The sequence below is a fragment of the Passer domesticus genome, chromosome 1, assembly GCF_036417665.1.
Source record: "Passer domesticus isolate bPasDom1 chromosome 1, bPasDom1.hap1, whole genome shotgun sequence".
NCBI lineage: Eukaryota > Metazoa > Chordata > Aves > Passeriformes > Passeridae > Passer > Passer domesticus.
Window position 1 is genome coordinate 145,668,183 of NC_087474.1, and position 21,204 is coordinate 145,689,386.

Below are 21,204 nucleotides of genomic sequence, written 5' to 3' on the forward strand. Positions count from 1 at the left end.
ACTTGTGTTTCCGCTTCCCTGCACTATGCATTTTGTTTCAAAAATTCGTTAGCAGTTAGGTTCAGATCCTGACAGAGCCTCTCTTCCTGAAAAACTCATACTAGTCCCTCATTGTAAATAATTCATTCATGATCAATAGAAATAATTTACTATTGTTTTATGATAAGCAGAAAACCAGTAAATTTTCAGACAGCTTATTAATGCCATTATTAAAACATACAAAACCTCACAACTATAAAGCTGGAAATTTCAGTGTGAGGCACCAAATGTGAAGAGAAAGAGAAGGTGTATGGGCTATTCTGGAATATAACTTGAATGCCTGTCGATAAAACTGCATGTAAAAGTCTACTGCTTAGTGTATTTGTTGGACTAAAATATTATTAATTATAATGCCCCCTTACATGTAATGCAGATATATAAAAAAAAGGGGGAAATTCAGAGCAGAAATTGTTATAGAGTATATTTTAGTTTAGAAACATTATTTCTATAGTGTGTCAGTGTAAGTATTTGGAATAAGTTTATTATATATATCAACTACCATGAAAAGTCAAAAGTAAATTTGTTAGTTACACACATTTGTGTATTTTATTTTACATTTTGGTTACTTTGTAGTGTTACATATTGTTTTTTGTTGTTTTTTGTGATTCATTCTGCTTTTTGAAATTTGCAGATTGTTAGCTACAATGAGGTGGCTAGGATGGATATTTGTTTTCCTGTGATCACTACCACTGTGATACAAAAGATAAGTATTGCTATTTGTGCCTAAGGAAAAAAAAAACCAAACAACGTATGAGAATATTATTTCGGGTAAATAATCCTTGTTTCCTTTGTAGCCTTATAAAAAGGGAAAATAACCTCTACCAATAAATAAAAATTGTTAAATGTGTTAACAATGAATCAGGCATATTCTTTTATGGTATAAGTTTTTTGAGATAGAAAATAAAATCCTTTTTTGTTTTCAGAAATTATTTCACAAAGAAAGACATTAACAGTAAAAGGAGGGATGATTTCTGGTGATATTAGAAAGCCATCTATTTTTAAAAGATGAACTCCTGTTGAAACTTTTTAGGATACAGTTTGAAAAAAGCAATAATCCTGAAAAAATCTATACACTTAGCAGTTTCACAGCACTGAATTAAGTTAATAATTGACAAAGTATTCTAACAAGAAATGTCTAGAAAACATATCAGGTTAAGGGAAAAGTAAAAGAATAATATAAAGCAAATTAAGATAACCATCTGCATTCATTTTAAATTATCCTTACACTATTTTGTATATCTCACTAAAAGATTTTGCAGATTTCTAACCAGTGATATACTGAAGGGAGAACCCCAGGCTACAATAGCCCCTTGTATAGCCAGATAGGAATGGGTTTTTTTCTTACCCTTCTCTGAGTTTTTTTCTTACCCTTCTCTGTGTGAAGGACAAGCCCATTTTGGAGGTGACTAAAAGGGGCCTTGGGGAAAAGAAATGGTCACTTACTACACAAATGCATTTTGACAGAAATGCACTGGAGTAAGGGTTTGAAGAGGTAGCTTGTCTATCTTTCCATTTCTGTAACTCAAGAGTGAATAAAAGATAAGAATGGAATTCCTATAAGGAAAACAATTTTGAAAGAAAAGAGATCACTGGTGCACACTGGAAAAGTGCAATACTGAAGACTTGTTATCACTTCAGCAGAGATTCAAAATTTGTAGTCCTTCAAGGAAACACCAAGCAAGACCAAACATTCTTTACTTTAACAATAACTCAGAAAATGTTCATTATTTGTTTTACTGACTGCATCAAAGGAAAATATGACACAAAACTAGATTTGATTAGTCATTAGTAAAAGAGCATTTGAATTCATTACATAGTATTTTTTGAAGCAAAGAATACTGGATAAACTAAATACTAGTATTTGAAAAGAAAGTTCAACTTTGTAATTCAAAAAGATAAAACTTGCTGTTTGATATTTGAATTTTTTATGCAAAAGCTACAAGCATTCACCACCATATATTGACACACTGACATTTTGCAAGATAATGCGTTAAAAATTTATGTAATCCCATTTTGAAATACTATGGTATGTACAATTTATATACACATTACTGAATACATATATCTAACTTAGTTATGCAATTGTTGTGCTTATGTTCCCAATGCAGGATTTTCTTATTCAAAAATTTAGAAACACATACCATAATATATTTCACAGAATCACAGAGTAGGTTAGGCTGGAAGGGAGCACAGTGGGTCATTTGGTCCAACCTCCCTGCTCAAGCAGGGTCATCTCAGACATGTTGCCCAGGATTGTGTCCAGACAGTTCTTGAATATCTCAAATAAGGGAGGCAATTTTTGTAATTTTGCTTGCAAAGGCCAAGGAGCCAGTGTTTGTATAATCATCTTTAGGTTTGCATGCCAAGGTTTTGATAGTGGAAGGACTGTGCTCACGAAAGGGACCCATGGTGGATCACAGTGAACAGAACTGCAGCCTGTGGGAAGAGCCCACAAGTTTGTGAAGACTGCCTCCATGGGAGGGACTTCATGCTGGAGAAGAGGAGAAGTGTGAGAAGTCCTTCCCCATGAGGAGGAAGCAACAGCAGAGACAGCATGTGATGAACTGACCAGTCCCCATTCCCTGTCCTCCTGTGCCATTGCAAGGGATTATTTCTCTTTATACTACTCTGATTTTGATTGGCAGCAAATTAAATTAATTTTCCCAAGCCAAGACTGTTTTGCATCCCATGATGACTGATAACTCTGGTCTTATCTTGACCCATAAACCTTTTGTTATGTTTAACCTCCCCATCCTGCTGAGGAGTGGAGTGATAGAGCCACTTTGGTGGGCACCTGGCATTCAGCTGGAATCAATCCAACATATCATCTATTTTATCCTGAACATTCTATCTTAAATATTAAGGAGAAAAGGCACAGAAAAAGCAGAAATTGGGAAAATAAAAACTAATAACTTATGAATGAAGAACATATACATTTCTCAGTGTAAACCAGGATAATAAATAATGTAAATTACACCATGTGTCTTCATAGTATGTATACTCAAAAACATAATCTTAAAGATACAAAGCAGACAAACAGCTTTGGATTTTCAGCAGTCTTAGATGATTCTTACCAATTTACATAGTAATAGATTGGAGATTAGTTACATTTATTTGTAATAGGGTTTAGGTATTTGTAAACAAACAGAAATTTGAATCACCTAACAGTCCTTCTCCTAAATATTATAATATTTGTATGTATCTTCAAATAAAAGAAATAGTTTTGTGTGTTACCTATTACTGTTAAAGTGTGAGTATTTTTATAAACAAAGGATGGAAGCTCATTTGTGAGAGAATAAAATGTCTATTTCCATGTGATTTTCAGTTGTATTTTAAAGGTTATCAATACCCTTATTTCCTTCTAATGAACAGACTTTTATTTACAGATTCAATGTCTTGGGAAATTCAGATCTGTAAACAATTTGTTTTTACCTTAAACACTATTTTTTACCCCGAACAACTAGTGTGATTTGCTCACCCTCAATTCTGACAAGAATAGGTTTTATATTTATTTTATATTTATTTTCTTTTTTCCTTCTTTGTTTGCCTAAAAGATAAGAAAAAAAGGATCTTGTCTAATATGTAGTGGGGCTATTTTTTTAGCAATTGCTAAGTGTAAAGATAAGGAATGAATCTTGCATTGTTTTTAAATACAACAGAATGGAATGATGCCTGTAGCCAAACTATAAGAAAACTCCATCTGTGCCTGACTGCTCCAGGTGAGACACCCATTAAGGTGTTCCAGCACCTTCTCTGTGCTCCTGGGTCCTTCTACAGGAGAAACAGGTATGGAAAGGGAGGAAAAGAGATGATGAGGAGGATTTAAGCATACAGTCTTTTCCCTATATGAATTCATAAAATGTTTAATCTATAATGTGTTATACAAAACAGCCATTCAATGGTACAGGGTCAGTTCTATTCTGCTCAAATGCTACAGGGAGAAAAGAAATCTATAAAAATAGAGTTATTCTTTCCCTACCCTACTATGTAGGTGGTGATAACTTCCTTTGTCCTTGCTGAATTGTGCCAGTTGTCAGGGTACTTCTCTTTTCCTGATCATATAAATTGATGAGCCAAAATGTGAACATTTCACAAAGAAAAAAAACGGGATAATTAATTAAAGGGGGATAATTTTTCTAATAACACTCATAGGGAAGTCAGATGAAGATCCTCTGAGAATGAAGTAAGAAAACAATGGCAGACACAATTAAAAGTAATATTTTATGTATATTACAAACACTCAACATTTCTAGTGTAAAGAAAAAAAGTTACAGCCATTCTTCATGACAATAGATTTTGCAGAGGGACAGGAGATATATCAACATGATTTTTATTCCATCCATTTATTCCATCCATTCCAACTTTTATTCCATTAAAGTTTTCTACTTCTAGCATAATATATTTTATAACTACATTGTGTTATATATTTCAGGTACTTATAGACTTTATGGATATACATATTCCTTCTCCTCCTATGCAGGACTATGATCCATATCTAAAGCTGAGTTATTTACTAGTCAGCCAGAAATAAGATGGCCTGGCTAATGAATGAGCCCTGGGGGGGGGGGGTTAAATAATAACCACACCTCCAATAAAATAAGTTATTCTCTTAATTTAGGTTTAGAAAATAAACTGTTATGTAGAAGATTACCCATACATACAATTTAATCGCACCATGAGACTTCCCATTTATATTAAAAAATGAACAAAAACTGGGGTATTTCCTAAATTTCTGTTAAAATACTGCTAAATCACAGTATCTTGTTAATTCCATATTTGCATGCAAAAACAGCTGGTATTTTGTCACTTAAAAATTTTTCAAGTTGTGAGAATACAATGTTTGTATTTCATCTATGCTGCCTCAAGAGATTTTTGTTGCCTTCATTACTATATTGTCCCAAACCCTGTCAATATGGTCTTTCTCCTTCAGTCATATTGAAGTAATACTTGCTTTGTTTCAGTATAATTTTGATGTGAAGACGCATGTCAAGAGAGACATTGTGTTCTTCTGAAACTGCAGTGTGTCTATGTATCTTTACATTCCTCTCTGTCTATTCAATCCCCTTTGCTTCCCAAACACTATAGCTTTTAATCAATCACACCTTTCTTCTTCAGTTAATCTCCCTCTACCAAGAACCTAGACAATGGGATGGAAGGAGGCATATTATATTTTCTTTCATTATGCATCCACTTCAATCTGGAGAAACTACATTGGGGAATAGTTAATTAATTCAGGATGACTTTTTGTCAATGTACATGACTTTAGCTGGACCAAAGATGCATCACTGCATAATTTGGAGAACTTTTCATGTAATTTTTTACATTTAAAACTTAAAATGCAGTTTGACATTCTGGCGTGCTATATCATATAGTTATACCACAAAAAATGAAGTAGTTTTGTTAAAGAGAGAAAATATCTATGAATTTCAGCAGTTCTCCCTTAGTATAACTTTTAGTAGCAGACAACTACATTATTAGCTTTCCTTATGGAAGTATAGACACTAGGCACGCTCAAGAAAGAATAAATGGAAAAATAATAGTAGGGAAATTTATCTAAGTCTGCAATCCTTTACACAAACAGTTTCAATGTGAATACACGGAATATCACTTAGACCAGCAGTTATTGCTTGACCTGTCAAAAGGAAAAAACAATGTGAATGGGTAGTCACCATATGCAGAAATGTCTGAAATCATTTTCAAGGTAACATTAAGACTAAAATTCATTTATTAACAGTTACACAAATCCTAAAATTTCTGTACTTGAATTATCTTTATTTCAGTGGTGGGGCCTTTCTTATTTTAAAATAAGACTGTTTTTCTTCCATAGACTAAATAAAATGTAAGCATGCTGTTAATCATCCTAAAGAAATTGAGCTGTAGCGAATGTGGTCCTTTGATGTTTAGAAAGTATTTTAGGTTATGATAACAACATGCAATACCCTGCTTTAATAATATGCGTAACAGGAATCTCATTTGTGTCATTGATGATTTGACTAAGGCCTTTCACTCCACTTTAGAAAATCTTTAGGAAAATAAAGTGTTTCACTGGACTGAATAGCTTCCTGTCCAACTGTCAGTATGCTTTCGAGGAACATATAAATGAAAATGAACTAATTCAAGGGATATTTTTCTGGCAATATGGGAGTCAGCATTGTACAGATAATTTTGATCCTTTTGCTATAAATAGTGCTCTTCTTTTTCATCTTTAATGGCAAATGTGTGCAGATAGAAGTACAAACCCAAGACTGTCGAAGCTAATATCAAGGATGTGTCTATGATACATACAGAGTTGGTCTGTGACAACAGTGAATTCATTTGCAGCTAGTATATTATCTGTTGACCCTTTCAAATCTATTGATCAAGGCAACCTGCACCAGCTCTGCAACTGTTCTTTAATGGCAATCAATAAATTTGTCTTCTGATACCTTTCATAATGGTTCCATGTTCTGAATATACACGTGACTATAGATCACTACCAAGGTTTTAATTTGGTAGCAACTTTATTGCCACTTAAACTTTTTCAGTTTTGCTGAGCTAAACATCTAGTCAGGATGTAAGACTGTTAATTCCACCTTGCTTTTGCCTTTTTTCAGAAGGTCATAGAACAGAGCAAAAAAGGAAAATCTCTAGAGAAACAGTTACCAAGTCTTATTTATGTGTCTTGTTTTCTTTCCCAAGCTTCTGGTCCCATGAACCTTCAACCTACTTCTTTCTAGTTCAATCAGTTATTCCCTTCTGAGACCAGGCAACTATATCTTTCCAAAAGGAGGCTACAACAGACTAAAACCAAACACACAAAAAACCCCAATCCCAAAACACAGAACAAATACTGTTCTCTAGCAAACACACACACACACACACAAAATAGTTCCCAGATCAACTCTGTGAACACAAAGCAGAGTTTGCTCCAAAAGTAATTTAATACATTTGTACTAGGCTTAGACAACAAGGTTTTGGTAGTCAGGGGTCTGCAGAAGTGACCTCTGTGAGAAGAGGCTGCTCCCAAATTGAACAGAGCTAGCTCCAAGAAGGAGCTACTTCTGGTCAAAGTTGAACCCACCAGAAACAATGGTGGTGCCCTTGTAATAACATATTTAAGAAAGGGTAAAAAAATTCTGCAAAGTAACTGTGACAGAAGATCAATAAAAATATGTGAGAAACAGCCCTGCAAACATGAAGGTCAGAGAAGGAAGCAGAAGAGGTGCTCCAGGTGTCAGAGCAGACATTCCCCTGCAGCCCATGGTGAAGGTCCCAGGGAAGCAGGCTGGCTGCCTGCAGCACATGGAGGTCTCTGCTGGAGCCTGTAGATGACCCCACATTGCAGCAATGGATAAGCCCTGAAAGGATCTGCAACTAGTGGAGCAGTCCATTCTGGAAGGACCACACCCTATGGAAAGGACACAGGCTAGAGCAGCTCTAAAAGAACTACAGACTATGTGAAGGACTCCACACTAAGTCAGGGGAAGAGCATGAGAGGAAGCAGTGGCAAAGACCAAATGTTATGAACTGGCCACAAATCCCATTCTCCATCTACCCTTACTGCCCAGGTAAAGTTAGAAGATGTGGGAATAAAGCAGTGGAGTCTGGGAAAAAGAGGAGGTAGAGGAAATTTTTTTGGTTTGTTTTCACTTTGCACGATCCTACTTTGTTTTTATTTGGCAATAAATCAAATTAAACTTCTTTTAGTTGAGTCTGTTTATCTATGACAATAACTGGTAAGTTATCTCCCATTCTCATTTCAACCCATGAGTTTTTTCATCTTATTTTCTTCCCTTGTTCTGCTGAGGAGGGGGGGTTGGGAGCAGCTTTGTGGACACACTGCAGTCAACCAAGGTTATCCAGCACAGAGATGCATATAAATTTCTTCTAAATGCAGCTGTCAAATATAGACTTTTTCCAAGTTAGAAATGGAATGCTCTCACACCCTCTATCCCCAAAAAATAAAGTAATAATAAGAGAGAGAAACCTCACTAGGAGCTCTGATAAGACTGCAGCTCAGACTAAGCTCTTGGGGATTTCCGTTTCTGTAAGCTAAATCCTCTTAAACAAGTGAGTAAGCCTATGCAAATCATAATTTTACAAACTGAATCTAGTTAGATATCCCCTTGCCTAATTTCAGGTCACCGATTCAATGTGAAGAAAGTTAGAACTTATCAAAAAAGGCCATCGGGGGTTGTTTTTGTTTTTGGTGGGTTGGTTTTTTGTTTGTTTTTTGTTTGTTTGTTTGGGTTTTTTTGTTTGTTTTTTTTTTTTCTTTGTTTGTTTGTTTTGTTTTGTTTTATTTCTGGTTTTGGGTTTTTGTTTTGTTTTGTTTTGTTTTTTGTTTTGTTTTGTTACTGGTCACAATGGAATACATTTTCCTGAAATCATGGTATTTAAAGCTACTAAGTGTTTTGCTTTACTCATAAGCACTTCAAGTGAGATAGCCACTGAGGACAGATAACCTCAGCCTAAAAGAACAGTTAAAGTTCAGAGTTTCTAAACTGTAAAGAATAATTAAGTTAGTTCTTATCTTACTTGGGAAATTATGATTCAACCTCAAAGCAATGAATTGGTTTTGCCAACAATATGTTTTATTTTTTCACTTTATATTATGGTTAAAATATATAAATTGGAGAAAAAAGTTTATTTGCATATGGATAGGAGAAGAATAACTAAAATTTAGACAGGAACTTCCCCTCTACACCAGGAAGATTACTACTCTGATTGTGTATCCAATCTGTAATATTAAAATAATAGAAACATGTCAATGTGATGATGAGAGTAGATTTTTCAGTCTGCATGTTGAAATAAATTTATCTATAAGTTGCACATGATCTACTTTAAGTGCATATTTGCACACGAAATAAACATTTAAGAAATATCTAAAGAGCATGAGAGGAAAGTGTACCATTCCAAATTGCATGCACATCCAATTTAATATCGAATTTTTAAAGATAAAAATCAATAATGACTGAAATGAAAAGTGTGGCTTCTAAATTATAAAGATACTTAATGGATGGTTTAATGCTTTTCTAAACTGTAAACTTTAGATCAACTACAGGACATAGAACATAACAATGTAAAAAAATATAGAAGCACCTCATTTCTTTTTCCTGTTGTTTTTTCTTTCTCATGTCCACCCCCTTACTGTACTGAACCTTACTGACAGCTTATACAACTTGGAATATAAATAGCAATATTATTTATTGAAACAGAAATATAAGATGAATTAGGATCACAGAAAACAAAGGACTGATTCAGACTGATTCAAAGCATATTCAGTTATAATACTTCATTAACATTTTCATTTTCCTTGATACACAATACAATATATTTGGTTTAGGTCTAATGAACTAATTTTTCATAGTCTCTATTAATGGCATTTCCATTAAATCTGATAAGAAAGAGAAAATACAATTCATGTAATTCAGGAAATATCAAGATAAACCATTCTATGTTACTAAAAAAAATTGCATTTAAAGGACTTATGTCAAAGCACTTGAAGATACAATAATTTTTATTTGAATTGTGCATATATCACTTGATAGCTGGGTTGAAAGGATTCAAGCAAATGACAACTGGAATAGCCTGATGGCCATAAAGTTTATTTAGGCTGCCTACTACCATTTTCATTTATTTATGAAAATAAAATACAGATGATGAAGTGAAAAAAGTGAAGCTAAACAGCACTTAGAAATCTGTTATCTTTCTCAGAAGCTTAATTGATTTTGAAGCAGTGATAAATATTATGAATCAAGAGAGCAACCATAGCTTCTTGTTTACTGTTTCTGACTCAAAGAACATGATTTCCTGGCAAGGTAGTTTAACAATCTCAAACACCTTGGGCCACTTCTGCTGTAACACTATGACTACAGCATGAGTTTTCCCCACAAAGTAGATGGAGATAATTATAGATTTATTATTCCAAGTGATATGCCAGCAAAAAAAATACACCTGGGCCTCAGCAAATCAACAAACTCTTAGAACAAAACAGCAATTATGCAGCAATTATTCTTATTGTTAGAACTCGATGTTCAACCTGAAGCTGATAAAAATTGCTGTTTACTTTCCAATCTCATGCAAGACCTATAGCTTGCACTGCCTTTACAATGTGGTCCTTTACACTATCATATTTAGGGAAAGTTTTTAACTAGCATTATAGGAAAATTTTATCAAGAAACACTTCACTATTGAGCTGCCATAAATGGTCAGAAGTAGTACTTCTGTCACTACCATCATCTGCCATGCTATAGTTCCACTCTTCCATGTATTATATTCAAAAGAGCCCATAATTTCAATGATTCAAAGATCACCTCCTTAATACTGGACAGTTTCCTGAAAATAAGAGTTGTTCCTGCAAAAATGTCACTATGCTACTTTTAAACTAATGCAGAGACTGAAAATATCACAAGACATTGAAAAAATGCTTGCAAAACAAAAACTCAGAAAAAATGTCTTGAAACACATTCACTACAAGTTGGTGTTCTATAGTGTCATAGGCTTCTTGTTAAATTACACATAGGAATTTCTTCCTCCACTAGAAAAAAATTAGTATGTCAACAAATATTGTTACCTTAGAACTTGTTTTGAAAACATACCTAATAATTATTAAATGTAAATATTTATTTCCAGCCTTAAAACTTGAGTTACAATGGAGTTAGGCTGCTAAAGGTCAGTACAGTGACATTAGGTAAAGCAGTAAAAGATTGCTAACACTAAACTAAAATTAAAGGTGTGCATGTCATGATAAAATATGGAGATGCCCACAACACAATGTAAAATAAACATAGTCGTATATCCTAAAGTAATACAAAGGTTGTTCACCAAGTTTTAGGCTAGGCTTCTGTAATATTCACCAAGTGCTACAAAAGAGTATTTTAAAACTCTATTTTTTTCCAGAATAAAAAAAAAAAAATTACATTATTTCACCTGCAGTGATTAATAATCAGTAGCAGTATGGCTTGGTTTTTATTATGTAAGGCAAGAATCAGAAAATTATTTACTTCCCCTATGAGTTCATGCTTTTCAGAACAATGCAATTTTTTCCTGTATACTTCTCTTCCAGGAAGGAATTAAATCTTCTCTTAGCTATCACTTTGGTGCACATACTCCAAAGAGAATTGTCTAAGAATGTAACTTGAGGACAAGCTCTTTTCTGGTGCAGCAGAATAAACTAATCTCAGTTTTGACATGGAAAAAATCTCAGGAGAAAAAAGTGCAAGACAGACTTTCTACACCAACAGTAAGCAGTGTAAAGTGTATTGGGTATGGCTGGAATGGAGTCACCTTTTCCCACAGCAGATCTCATAGGGCTCTGCTTTGTATTGGTAGCTAGAACATGCTGATGACACACCAGTGTTTGGGTACTGCTATGAGGTCCTGATACTGCATCAAGGCTATCTCTCCAACCAAACTGAAGTTGGGGACTTCAACTTGCCAGATGTTAACTGTGAACACTACACAGCTGATAGAAACAGGTCCAGAAGATTCCTGGAATGTCTGGTTGATAACTTCTTGATACAGGTACTAAAGGAGATGACTAGGAAAAGTGTTGTCTTTGATTTGTTGCTTGTTAATAGAGAGGGGCTCTGTAAAGATTTAAAGATAAACTGTCTCAAGTATTGTCAAAGAAGGACATTTCCATAAGATAAGCCGCCATACAGGAATTTAAGCACAGATGGCAAACAGGAAGGTGTTAATACCAGACCTAACAGGTCAAGGTTTGGAATTAGCACACAGGACAAAATTCTACTGTGCAGACTGTGGCAAAAGCACAGATGGCAACAACAAGAAGATGCCAGACCTGGTGAGGCAGATCTGAGTAACCTGTCTGGACAAAAATTCCCACCATGGCAAACTGTGAGAAAGTAAGCAAGTCCTTACACACATCAGCCCAAGCTGTGAGAACAGCATTTGCACTCTGTGGATACCTGGGACCCACGTATAAAAGTGCCTCTCCCTCTTTCCTCCCCTCCCCAATGACAAGACCAGAAGAAGAAGGGCTGATGAGATGCTGCAGGAACCCAGTGGTGGTATCTTTTGTTTATACACTCTCTACCTCTCTTCTCCCCTTCTCTCCTCCTTCCCTCCCTCCCCACTACTCTGTCCTCCACTCCCCTTCTTTTTCCCCTACTCTTTCCTTTCCCCTCTCTCTCCTTTATTTCTTCTCTTCCTGTCTATATTGCTATCTCACATTTGCTGTTAAAATCCATACTATTGACTTTGGCACACAGTCTTGTTTGCACCTTAATTTAGGCAGAGGCATCTCTTAATAATCTTACCCTAATATTATTTTGGGGTCAGAAGTGGGATCATATCAGGTTCCTGGGTCAAGTTTTGATTGATGACCATATTTGCTATAGGAACAATAAAGCAGTTGGGTTTATAAACTCCAGTGACAGGAGGAAAGCTGTCCAGCATCCACTGGACATAAGAAGAGCAGATGCTTTTGAAGCTGCTGAGAGGGCTGACTTGGTTGAACAGGGATCTTCTGGGGTTCAGGTGAAAAAAATAAAGTGTTTTGCCTGTGAAAGTAACATCAGGTGACAAAGGAGGAATACAGAAAGGCTACTCTCCACTGCAGGGAGAAAATTCATGTTGCCAGAGCTCAATTAGAGCTGAATCTGGTCAGAACTATGTGGGACAGTTAAAAGAGCTTTTTAAAATTCATTGATAGCAAAAGGCAGTGAAAAATAACATCATCCTGTTGCAGCAAGAGGATCACCTGAAAAACAGGAATATAGACAAGACAGGGATGGTCAATGTTTTCTTTGCTTCAGCCATAAACATTGATGATGGGCTATGGGTTTCCCATTGCCCTGAGCTGGAGGAACTCGACTGCGAGTGTGATAAACTCCCAGCAAACTCCAAACTTGTGTGAGATCTGCTGCTCCATCTAGATCCCAGTCAGATTCATCTGAGGACACTCAAAGAACTGACTGATGTCATGGGGAAACCTCTCTAAGTGATTTTTGAATCTTCTTAGGAATCTGGAGAAGTACCAGTTACTGGGAGCTGGCTAATGCCTCCCAGTTTTCAAGAACGACAAGAAGGAAGACCCTGGAAGCTACTGTCAGTCTCACTTCAGTGCCTGGTAAAACTATGGAGAAGACTGTTCTGAGAGTTATTGAAAAACACCTGAAGGACAACTAATTTGGGAGGAGCTATCAGGAGCTATTAGGACAATGTGTTACTCCTTGATAATGTAACTGTAAGCTTCGTCTGAGAAATAAGCATATAGGCAAACTAACAGACACTACAATACAAAGAAAGCAGAATTCCTTTAGCCCTAAGAGTTACTGCTCAGCAGGCAGATCAGTATACTGACAGGCATTAAATCTGTATAACAACAACAAAAAAAGACATAAAGAATTATTATGGGGAAAATGTAGATGGAATAAATTTATTTATAGCAGTTACTTAAACACTAGTTTTATGGATAAACACAGTTTTATTTATGACAATTACTCTTGTTCAAAAAGTTAGACTGTGCTTTTAAATCAGCTTGAGATGAAAATTTTTGAGATATTTTCTACAGGGAAGAGAAACTAACCAGTAAAATGTCCTTCTACACACCTGCAGACAAGAGCAAACTGTTGCAGTTAAAAAGGTGATGACTAAGAAGTTGGAAGCTGTGATGTGATGTAAATGTTAACACCATTAAATGGATAATAATAACTAATGTATAAGCCTGGAAAGAATGAAAAACCACAATTTTAACATGTGGTCATCTCTCATGTGTTTTTAATTTTTGGAGTGTCTAGGCTGAGATCCTGATGCCTGAGGAATAAAAAATATCAGAAAAGTACATGAGAGATAAAAGGCATCACCTAATATTGCAGTTTGGTTAGCATCAATAAAGCTGAGTTGTGCATCATGCAATAAGAGGTTATAACAGTAGTTTTGTCACTTATTCTGATTTATTCTTATCCCATTTTCTCTACATATAACACTAGGATAATAATTTGGTTTTTTCTATTTAAGTGGTGAAGAAAGTATTACAATTTTTACAATCACAATTATTATAATTGTTGTTATAACTAAAAAGTAGGATCATATATATGTTAAAACTGATAGAGAATAATTGTGTACTTATTTCAGGCTTCAGAAGAGTGTGCAGTAAATAAGGCAAAGGCCAACACTTGAATGATGAACTTAAAAATATTAAACAGCTGCCATATACTCAAGACACCATTCATCCAATGCAATGAAGGAGGCAGGGAGCCTAAGGGAAATACTGTGTGACTGTGTAATTAAAGACTATGCTAATGAATTTGTGCACAGAGACTGAATTAAGATTTCATAAGTAACTTACATACTGACAATTCTTAATTTTTGAAAAATCAACTTTGCAAAAGGACTACCCTCTATAAAACCCAGCCACTGCTTTTTAAATTCAATCCACTCCATAGGTAGGTAAGACAGAAATGTCATGTGTAGTTTAAATAGACTTTTCACCTCTATACCCTATGTTTCACTAGTAGTTTTTGAAAATAAACAAATGCAGCACTGACTGAGTCAGAGTTCTAATGACAAACAGGTTGTGTAGAAATCCTAATTCCAGCACAGTGGAAAAGGATCATTGTGACCTGTGCTGGTGCATCACCCAAACATCATCCATTCAGGTGTCAAAATAACATAGAAATCTTGACAGAATAAACAGGTTTAAGATTCATGCTTTTCCTTCCACAGAAACAGCTCTGATTTATAAAATAGTACTGGGTATATGAATTACCTCTTTCTAAAATGAAGAGGTCACTTTAAATACCTCAAATCTATAATTATGGACTCTGTCAGAATTTAAAATATTAATTACATTTGAGCTTAATTTTCTAAATAGAAATAGGATTATTTTTAAATCACAAAAGAGATAATTATGTATCAGAAACAAATCTAGAATGTCTGAATTTTAAGAGAAGGAGCACACAGCCAGTCTTACTTAGGTTTAAAAATATAAATTTTTTGTGACAGTCATCTAATGAAAAAATGGTCTTGCTTTCAAAACAGTTATTCAATTAGGTTTGTGCATGCTTATATTAGGTATCAGTCACTCATCTAGTTAAGGCCTGCAAATGAACATTTAGATAAAATCATCTTTTTTATGATTTTTTATGGTCAAACCAATTCAAATATTTCTATCAAAACTAAACCTTAAAGATTATAAATATCACAAAAAGATGAGCAGTTATCAGATAAGGTCTGCTTAGATTTTGTAGTCATGTTTTTTGTTATGTGGTAAGATATTACCAATTAAGATATTGCTCTTTTTAATAGTTCTAAGGACCTAAAGAGCACAGTTGCCTCTCTCAAAACACTGTGAAGGCCACAAAAGGAAACTGCCATAAAATAAGCCACCACAGAAGGAACTTGCAATAAAAATAAATAAAATAAAATAAAAAAAGGGAGAAATTTGCAACAGGAAGATGCTGATTCCAGGCCTGACAGGGGTACAGTCTGGTTAGTACATCCTGGTTAATGTATCCAGGCAAAAGTTCCCACTGTGGCAAATGGTGGGAAAGAAATAACAGCTCATACAGAGAGTCACAAAATATCCTGGGCTGAAAGAGGCCACGAGGATCATTGACTCCAACTCTACAGTGAATGGCACGTACAGGGATTGAATCCACAACCTTGGCATTATTAGCACAAAGTAAGCTAATCTTAGGGTATACCTGGAACTTGGACATGGTACCCCCAGAAGAACAGCTCTGGGAACCCCACCACCAGGAAGCCCAGGGTGAAGAAAGGATGCTGCTGCATCCATGGATGGTAACTATTTTCTGTATTTTTGACTTCGGCATTTGGTCTCATTTGCACCTCAGTTTGGGCAGAGGCATCTCGGTTTAATTTCAATCACAATAGTTTAGGGGAGAAAGTAGACACCAAAACTACTGCCAGAATATTTATTTTAGCTTTAACTTGTGCTGTCAGGATTTTTTAAGTGAATGTGATCTTCATTGATGTGTATTATGTACTATAGACAGTCTCTTCAGTCATGTATAAAAGGTTCACTACAATAGGACAAAATTTCCTTCATGGACCACCATTTGAACATATACTGACTAAAAATAAAGAAAACTAGCTGTTGATTTTCAATAATAGGCAGAATTCAGTTGTTAATTTTTTTTCAGAGAATCCCAATTTTGCAATAAAGGTTGGCAGGCAAGACTGTTACCATGACTAAGACCTGTCAGAGAGCCACTACAGTTTTTAATTTTTCCATGTTTCCATGGAAGTTAAGTAGATTAAGTAGATCACTTTATAAGAAGGATATGTGAGGTACTTTGGAAATTATGCAGCCTACAAACCTGCTTCATTTGTTAGAACTGCAAAATCATGGATTATGCATTTTTCAAAACAAAAACTAAATTAAAATTGTGTGCCTAATCTTTGAGCTGCCACAGAACATGAAATCATTTGGACCTACAGTAAGAATGGGGGGAAAAAGAGTTTGACATAATTATCTCTACATCATTCCTGCAATTTCATGATCATTAACATTTGTGACAGTCATGGAGTCATGACAAGGAAATTAAAAGCAGACAATGACCTCAAAGACAAAGTAGGGAAAAGCATATAAAACAATGAGTTCCAACACATAGCATGTGCTCCTCTTCAGCAAACAAAACTACTCCCCTCATGACCACCAAGAAAGATATTCAAATTCAGATGATTTAGACTTCCTTCCATCCCTCGGAATTCCTTTAACTGCCTTTACTGTTTCTAGTGGTTTGAAACTCATGCACACAAATAACAGATTTAAAAGCAGCCAGAAAGCATCAAGTAGTGAGTATTGCATTTAAGTTACACTTTATAACATTCTATTACAGTTAGTTTTATTACTGACAGCTCCCTATAAATTCTAGATATAGAAGTTAATTGGGGATTCCTAAGTCTCATTGAATTACATTCACTGGCCTAGGAGGCAGAGTGTAAACTGGGTTTTCCCTGGGTTTAGGGACTAAAAATATACCATGTATATGTCCAGTGTTATCCAATGGAAGCCTGAAAATTAACTAAAGAAATAGAAAATGAAAGAGTGAGAGAAGGAAATACATAATATTATCATAAGCTAGCCTCAATGTCACTTACAAATTCTGCAAGACATAATTCTAGTCCCTTTGTGAAGACAAGTGTTTTAATGAAACTGGCAAAAGAAATAAGAAATGTCCTTTGTTGAAGGGAACCTCTATGGAGAGAAAGGAATCAAATTTGGGACTCTTTGTGTTCTACAGCTGGAAATTGTTTTGCCTATTTGAAGACTGACAAGTACTAGAGAAAAAGTACAAGTGAGATACATTCTAGCAGATGCCAGTTTCTCAAAAGCAGGTTCAGCAAGTCTAGCTGAAAAAAATATATTCTTACACATTTATTTGATTTTGTAAATGCAAACTCATGATGGCAGTATAGAACAGGCCAAACTTTCACTTTAAAGGTCTGAATAACGTAAATGACAATGGAATGTCCAACAAGATTAGGAACCCCTTAGCAAGAAAAAAAATGTTCACTTCATCAATAATCAGCTCACTTCTACTACTGAAAGTAGTGGTTTAAGTGGTGCTTAAGTGTAGGAAAGTAGTAAAAATGAAATAACACTAGAAATCATGAAAAATTAGAAATCTAAACAGTGACATTTATTCTTGGATCCTTTCAGAAGAGATCTAATGGGATGTAACCCACATTTAATTGTTTCATTAAAACACCCAGTAAATTTCAGTTCTGCAAGATAGCTGGACATAGAACACTTATTTGTACAAAATGCTTTTGATCTGCCTTCTACTGAGAATTCACCTTGTCAGCAAATAGCCCTGTGGCTATTCCATAGCTACATTATGATTTTGAGAGTTTGTGTTTTACTCTGGTGTGCCACCCCTGCTTCTCAATAGACAGTTCTATGAAACTGCTCAAGATCTAAATTTGATTGTTCATACCAACTCCACTACTTTAGGAGAAGTTAGCTTTCCTTCACCTTACCCTTACTTTCTACCAATAGTTTTAATGAAATTACAGGAATTTGAAATTAGGTTTTAAGTCAAATGTTCATTATTTCTCTAAAACTTAATATCTGCCACTATATATTTCCTTTCACAGAAAAATTCTGAAGACAAGTTGCCGTAAAAAGCAGAAAAGGAGCTAAGAAAAATCCAGCAAAATAGCTACCTCATTTTATCCTTTGGTCAAGTGATTGAAGCACTTATCTGATATGGAAACTGTATGTATACATGCATTTCGCTGAACAAAAGAGAATTTGATACAAAGTAAATTAATACTTGAAATACACTAAAGCGATCTGCTCATTAAAAGAGGTTTCTGTGGCAACAAAACCTAACATTATCAAACCACATTCATTTCTTAAGTACTTCAAGTATATTACTGGTAGTTTAGTAATGGAGGAAGAGGTACAGGAGTAATGTGAAATTGCAGCTGCACTGGGCTCAGATCACGTCATGTTGCTATGATTCATGTTCACTATCAGCTTGGGTCACAACACAGTATCAAAATCTTCTTGATCTTTTTTACCTCCCCCCAGTAAATCAGTCTAGGGATCAACAATACTGTAGAATTTTGACAAGTTTATAAAAGGAGCATTTAAATCTGGCAAGAATGCTAGTCGAAATGCTCCAGAAAAATAAAATAACTAATGTGTCAGCAAACAACAAGAAATCTTCCCTATTTACAATAAATGTGGCTTTTCAGAAAGATCATAACTAGTAGAAAAAATGGGAAAATGAAAGTTTTTGCAAACACATGCACATCATAGATGACAATAAGTACTTTCTTTAGCACAGAAATAGTAGATTTAAAGACATTAATTTTGACTGTGTTAACAGTTGAAAACTAGAGATAGCAGTGCTGACTTTATGACCAAATCATCCATGGGCATAAAGCCAGCCAGAATTAAATTGGAACAAAATTATCTTAGGTAATTATCTTATTGTGTATCCCCAAATGTCTTAGGAATGGCTCAATTTCGGCAAAACCTAAATTTTTAGGTTTCTCTTTCTTTTTGAATTGCTATCTAAGTCTGGGCTTGCCCCCCACACCCTTTTCCACTTGGTGAATGAAAGGTATAGATAAATCTCATATTTTAAAATAAAGATGAGTTGTTAAATTTTTTCAGTAACATTGGTCTCACTGGAAACAGGAAGCTTACAGTCACTGAGGAAGTCTGCAATCGTGATCCATTTGGTCAGGTTAGTTCTTGCTAAACATAGAGACAAAAGGAATTAGCTAGTTTTGTGCTGCCATCCATACATTACCTGCACAAAGTTTCACACTGACAGAATATAATATTTTTCCACTTTCAAGTCTTATTAGACTAATATTTAAATGAAAGTATTTACTCCAGAATTTAGCTAACAGATAAATTCTGGAGTAAATGTTCTGCTTTAGCAGACATACCTATGGAAAAAGAGGGCATCTGCAGGAAGAACTGTACTCAGCATTGGTGAGGCCTCACTGCAAGTACTGCATTCAGTTCTGGGCCACTCACTTTGAAAAGGACAATGAGGTGCTGGAGTGTGCCCACAAAAAGGCAACAGGGCGCTTGTAAGGTCCAGGAAATATGTCTTAGCAGGAATAGCTGAGGCAACTGTTTTGTTTAATCTCTGAGGATGCTCAGACCTCATCACTCTCTACAAGTATCCGAAAGAAGGGAGGGCTGGTCTCTTCTGCTGTGTCTGCCATGACAAGACCAGAGAAAATGGTCTTAAACTGAGATAGGGGAGATTCGGAGTAGCTATTAGAATAAAAAAATTCACTGTTTGGGTTGGCAGGTATTGGAGTAGGCTGCCAAGGGAGGTGGTGGAGTCATCATCCCTGGGGATGTTTGAGAGGTGTCTGGATCAGTCGCTGGATGATCTGGTTTGGTAGTTTAATGTTTGCAATGGCAGTGCTGAGTCAACAGTTGGATTGGGCGATCTTGAATGTCTCTTCCAACCTTGATGATTCTATTCTAAGGAAATTTTGTCCTGGCATGGAAGGTAATAACTAGTTACTACTTAGAGAACAGAGAGAACAAAACTCTTAACAATTGAGAACATGCCACAAATGTAATGATTTTAATCATGGTTCACATGTCTAGCCAGATAGCCTAAATATAGCCATTGTAAAATTATTGCAGAAGATACTTAAAAATAAACTATAGAAATCAGGGAGAGAAGATTTCCAGGACCAGTCAGCTGTGTAATAAGGCCATGTTAAAACAAATTAAGTTTATAATCCTTAATAACTACTTGAATAGATCAAAACTAGAAAACTTCCAATCGCTACTCTATATCTTTATATGATTATTTCTAACCTACAGCTTCATTTTGGATAGATAACGAGGAAAAAAACCCAAACAAAGAAACCACGATACTTGTAGAAAAACCCACAAAATAAAATCAGTTTTCAGTACTCCTTAAAACAAGGGTGGAAGTGGAGAGGAAAAGCAAACAGTTTGAAAAAGGCATTGACAATCTCTTTTCAACTCCCTGCTGGGTAATATGAGCATATCACCGATAGGTGTAGAACCTAAAATTGTTGAAAGTGAATAAAATTTGACCCACCATCTGTTTTTCTTAAAAACAGACAATTAACGATTTAATTGACTTGGCACACCATATATTACAGTACATATGTCACACTAGATGAAGTGATTTGGTTTCTACAAAGTTGTAGAAAAAGTGCCTTGAAGCTTTTAGATTATTCTTATTTCTTGGTTGTAATATTTTTGAGACACTTCTTTATTTTGAGAAAAAACTGTGCCCAGGGCTTAAATTCTGTCATGTGCAGCTTTTAGTCTTTTTGAATGCAATGCTGAAGTAGGAAATAATGCACCATACCGCTATGCCAAATGTTATTTATTACACTGTGTCTGTGCTCTCATTTTATGAAGCCTGTGGCTAGACTGTCAGATTACAGGTGTCCTTTAAGTTGAAATAAAAAGTTAACAGTAGTAATTGCCATGTTAACTGAATACATAGTGTATTCACTACTGTCCAAGTATAAGGCATTTTCCCAGATTATAAGTACACTAACACAGTGTACATTTTCAGGACTATTTTTGATTTAATTTATCTATTTCTTACTATACATTTAAGTGGTTAAGCTTAGGGAGAAAAATAACAAATTTGAGGGGAAAATAATATTAGCACAGTACACTCAAATAAACAAATTGCAGTGCAGTATCTTTAGATAGCC

The 21,204-nt window shown here is 35.2% G+C and overlaps 1 protein-coding gene and 1 long non-coding RNA gene across 5 annotated transcripts in view; one reads left to right on the forward strand and one right to left on the reverse strand.

Annotated features, from left to right (window-relative positions):
• Positions 1-3,107, forward strand: part of LOC135283908 (uncharacterized) — a 29,917-nt gene extending 26,810 nt beyond the window's left edge. The window contains exon 3 of the long non-coding RNA XR_010349508.1: positions 671-3,107. This is a non-coding gene — a long non-coding RNA (uncharacterized LOC135283908). The remainder of the gene's footprint in view (positions 1-670) is intronic.
• Positions 1-21,204, reverse strand: part of CSMD3 (CUB and Sushi multiple domains 3) — a 589,442-nt gene that overhangs the window by 260,326 nt on the left and 307,912 nt on the right. The gene's annotated exons all lie outside the window — the stretch shown is intronic.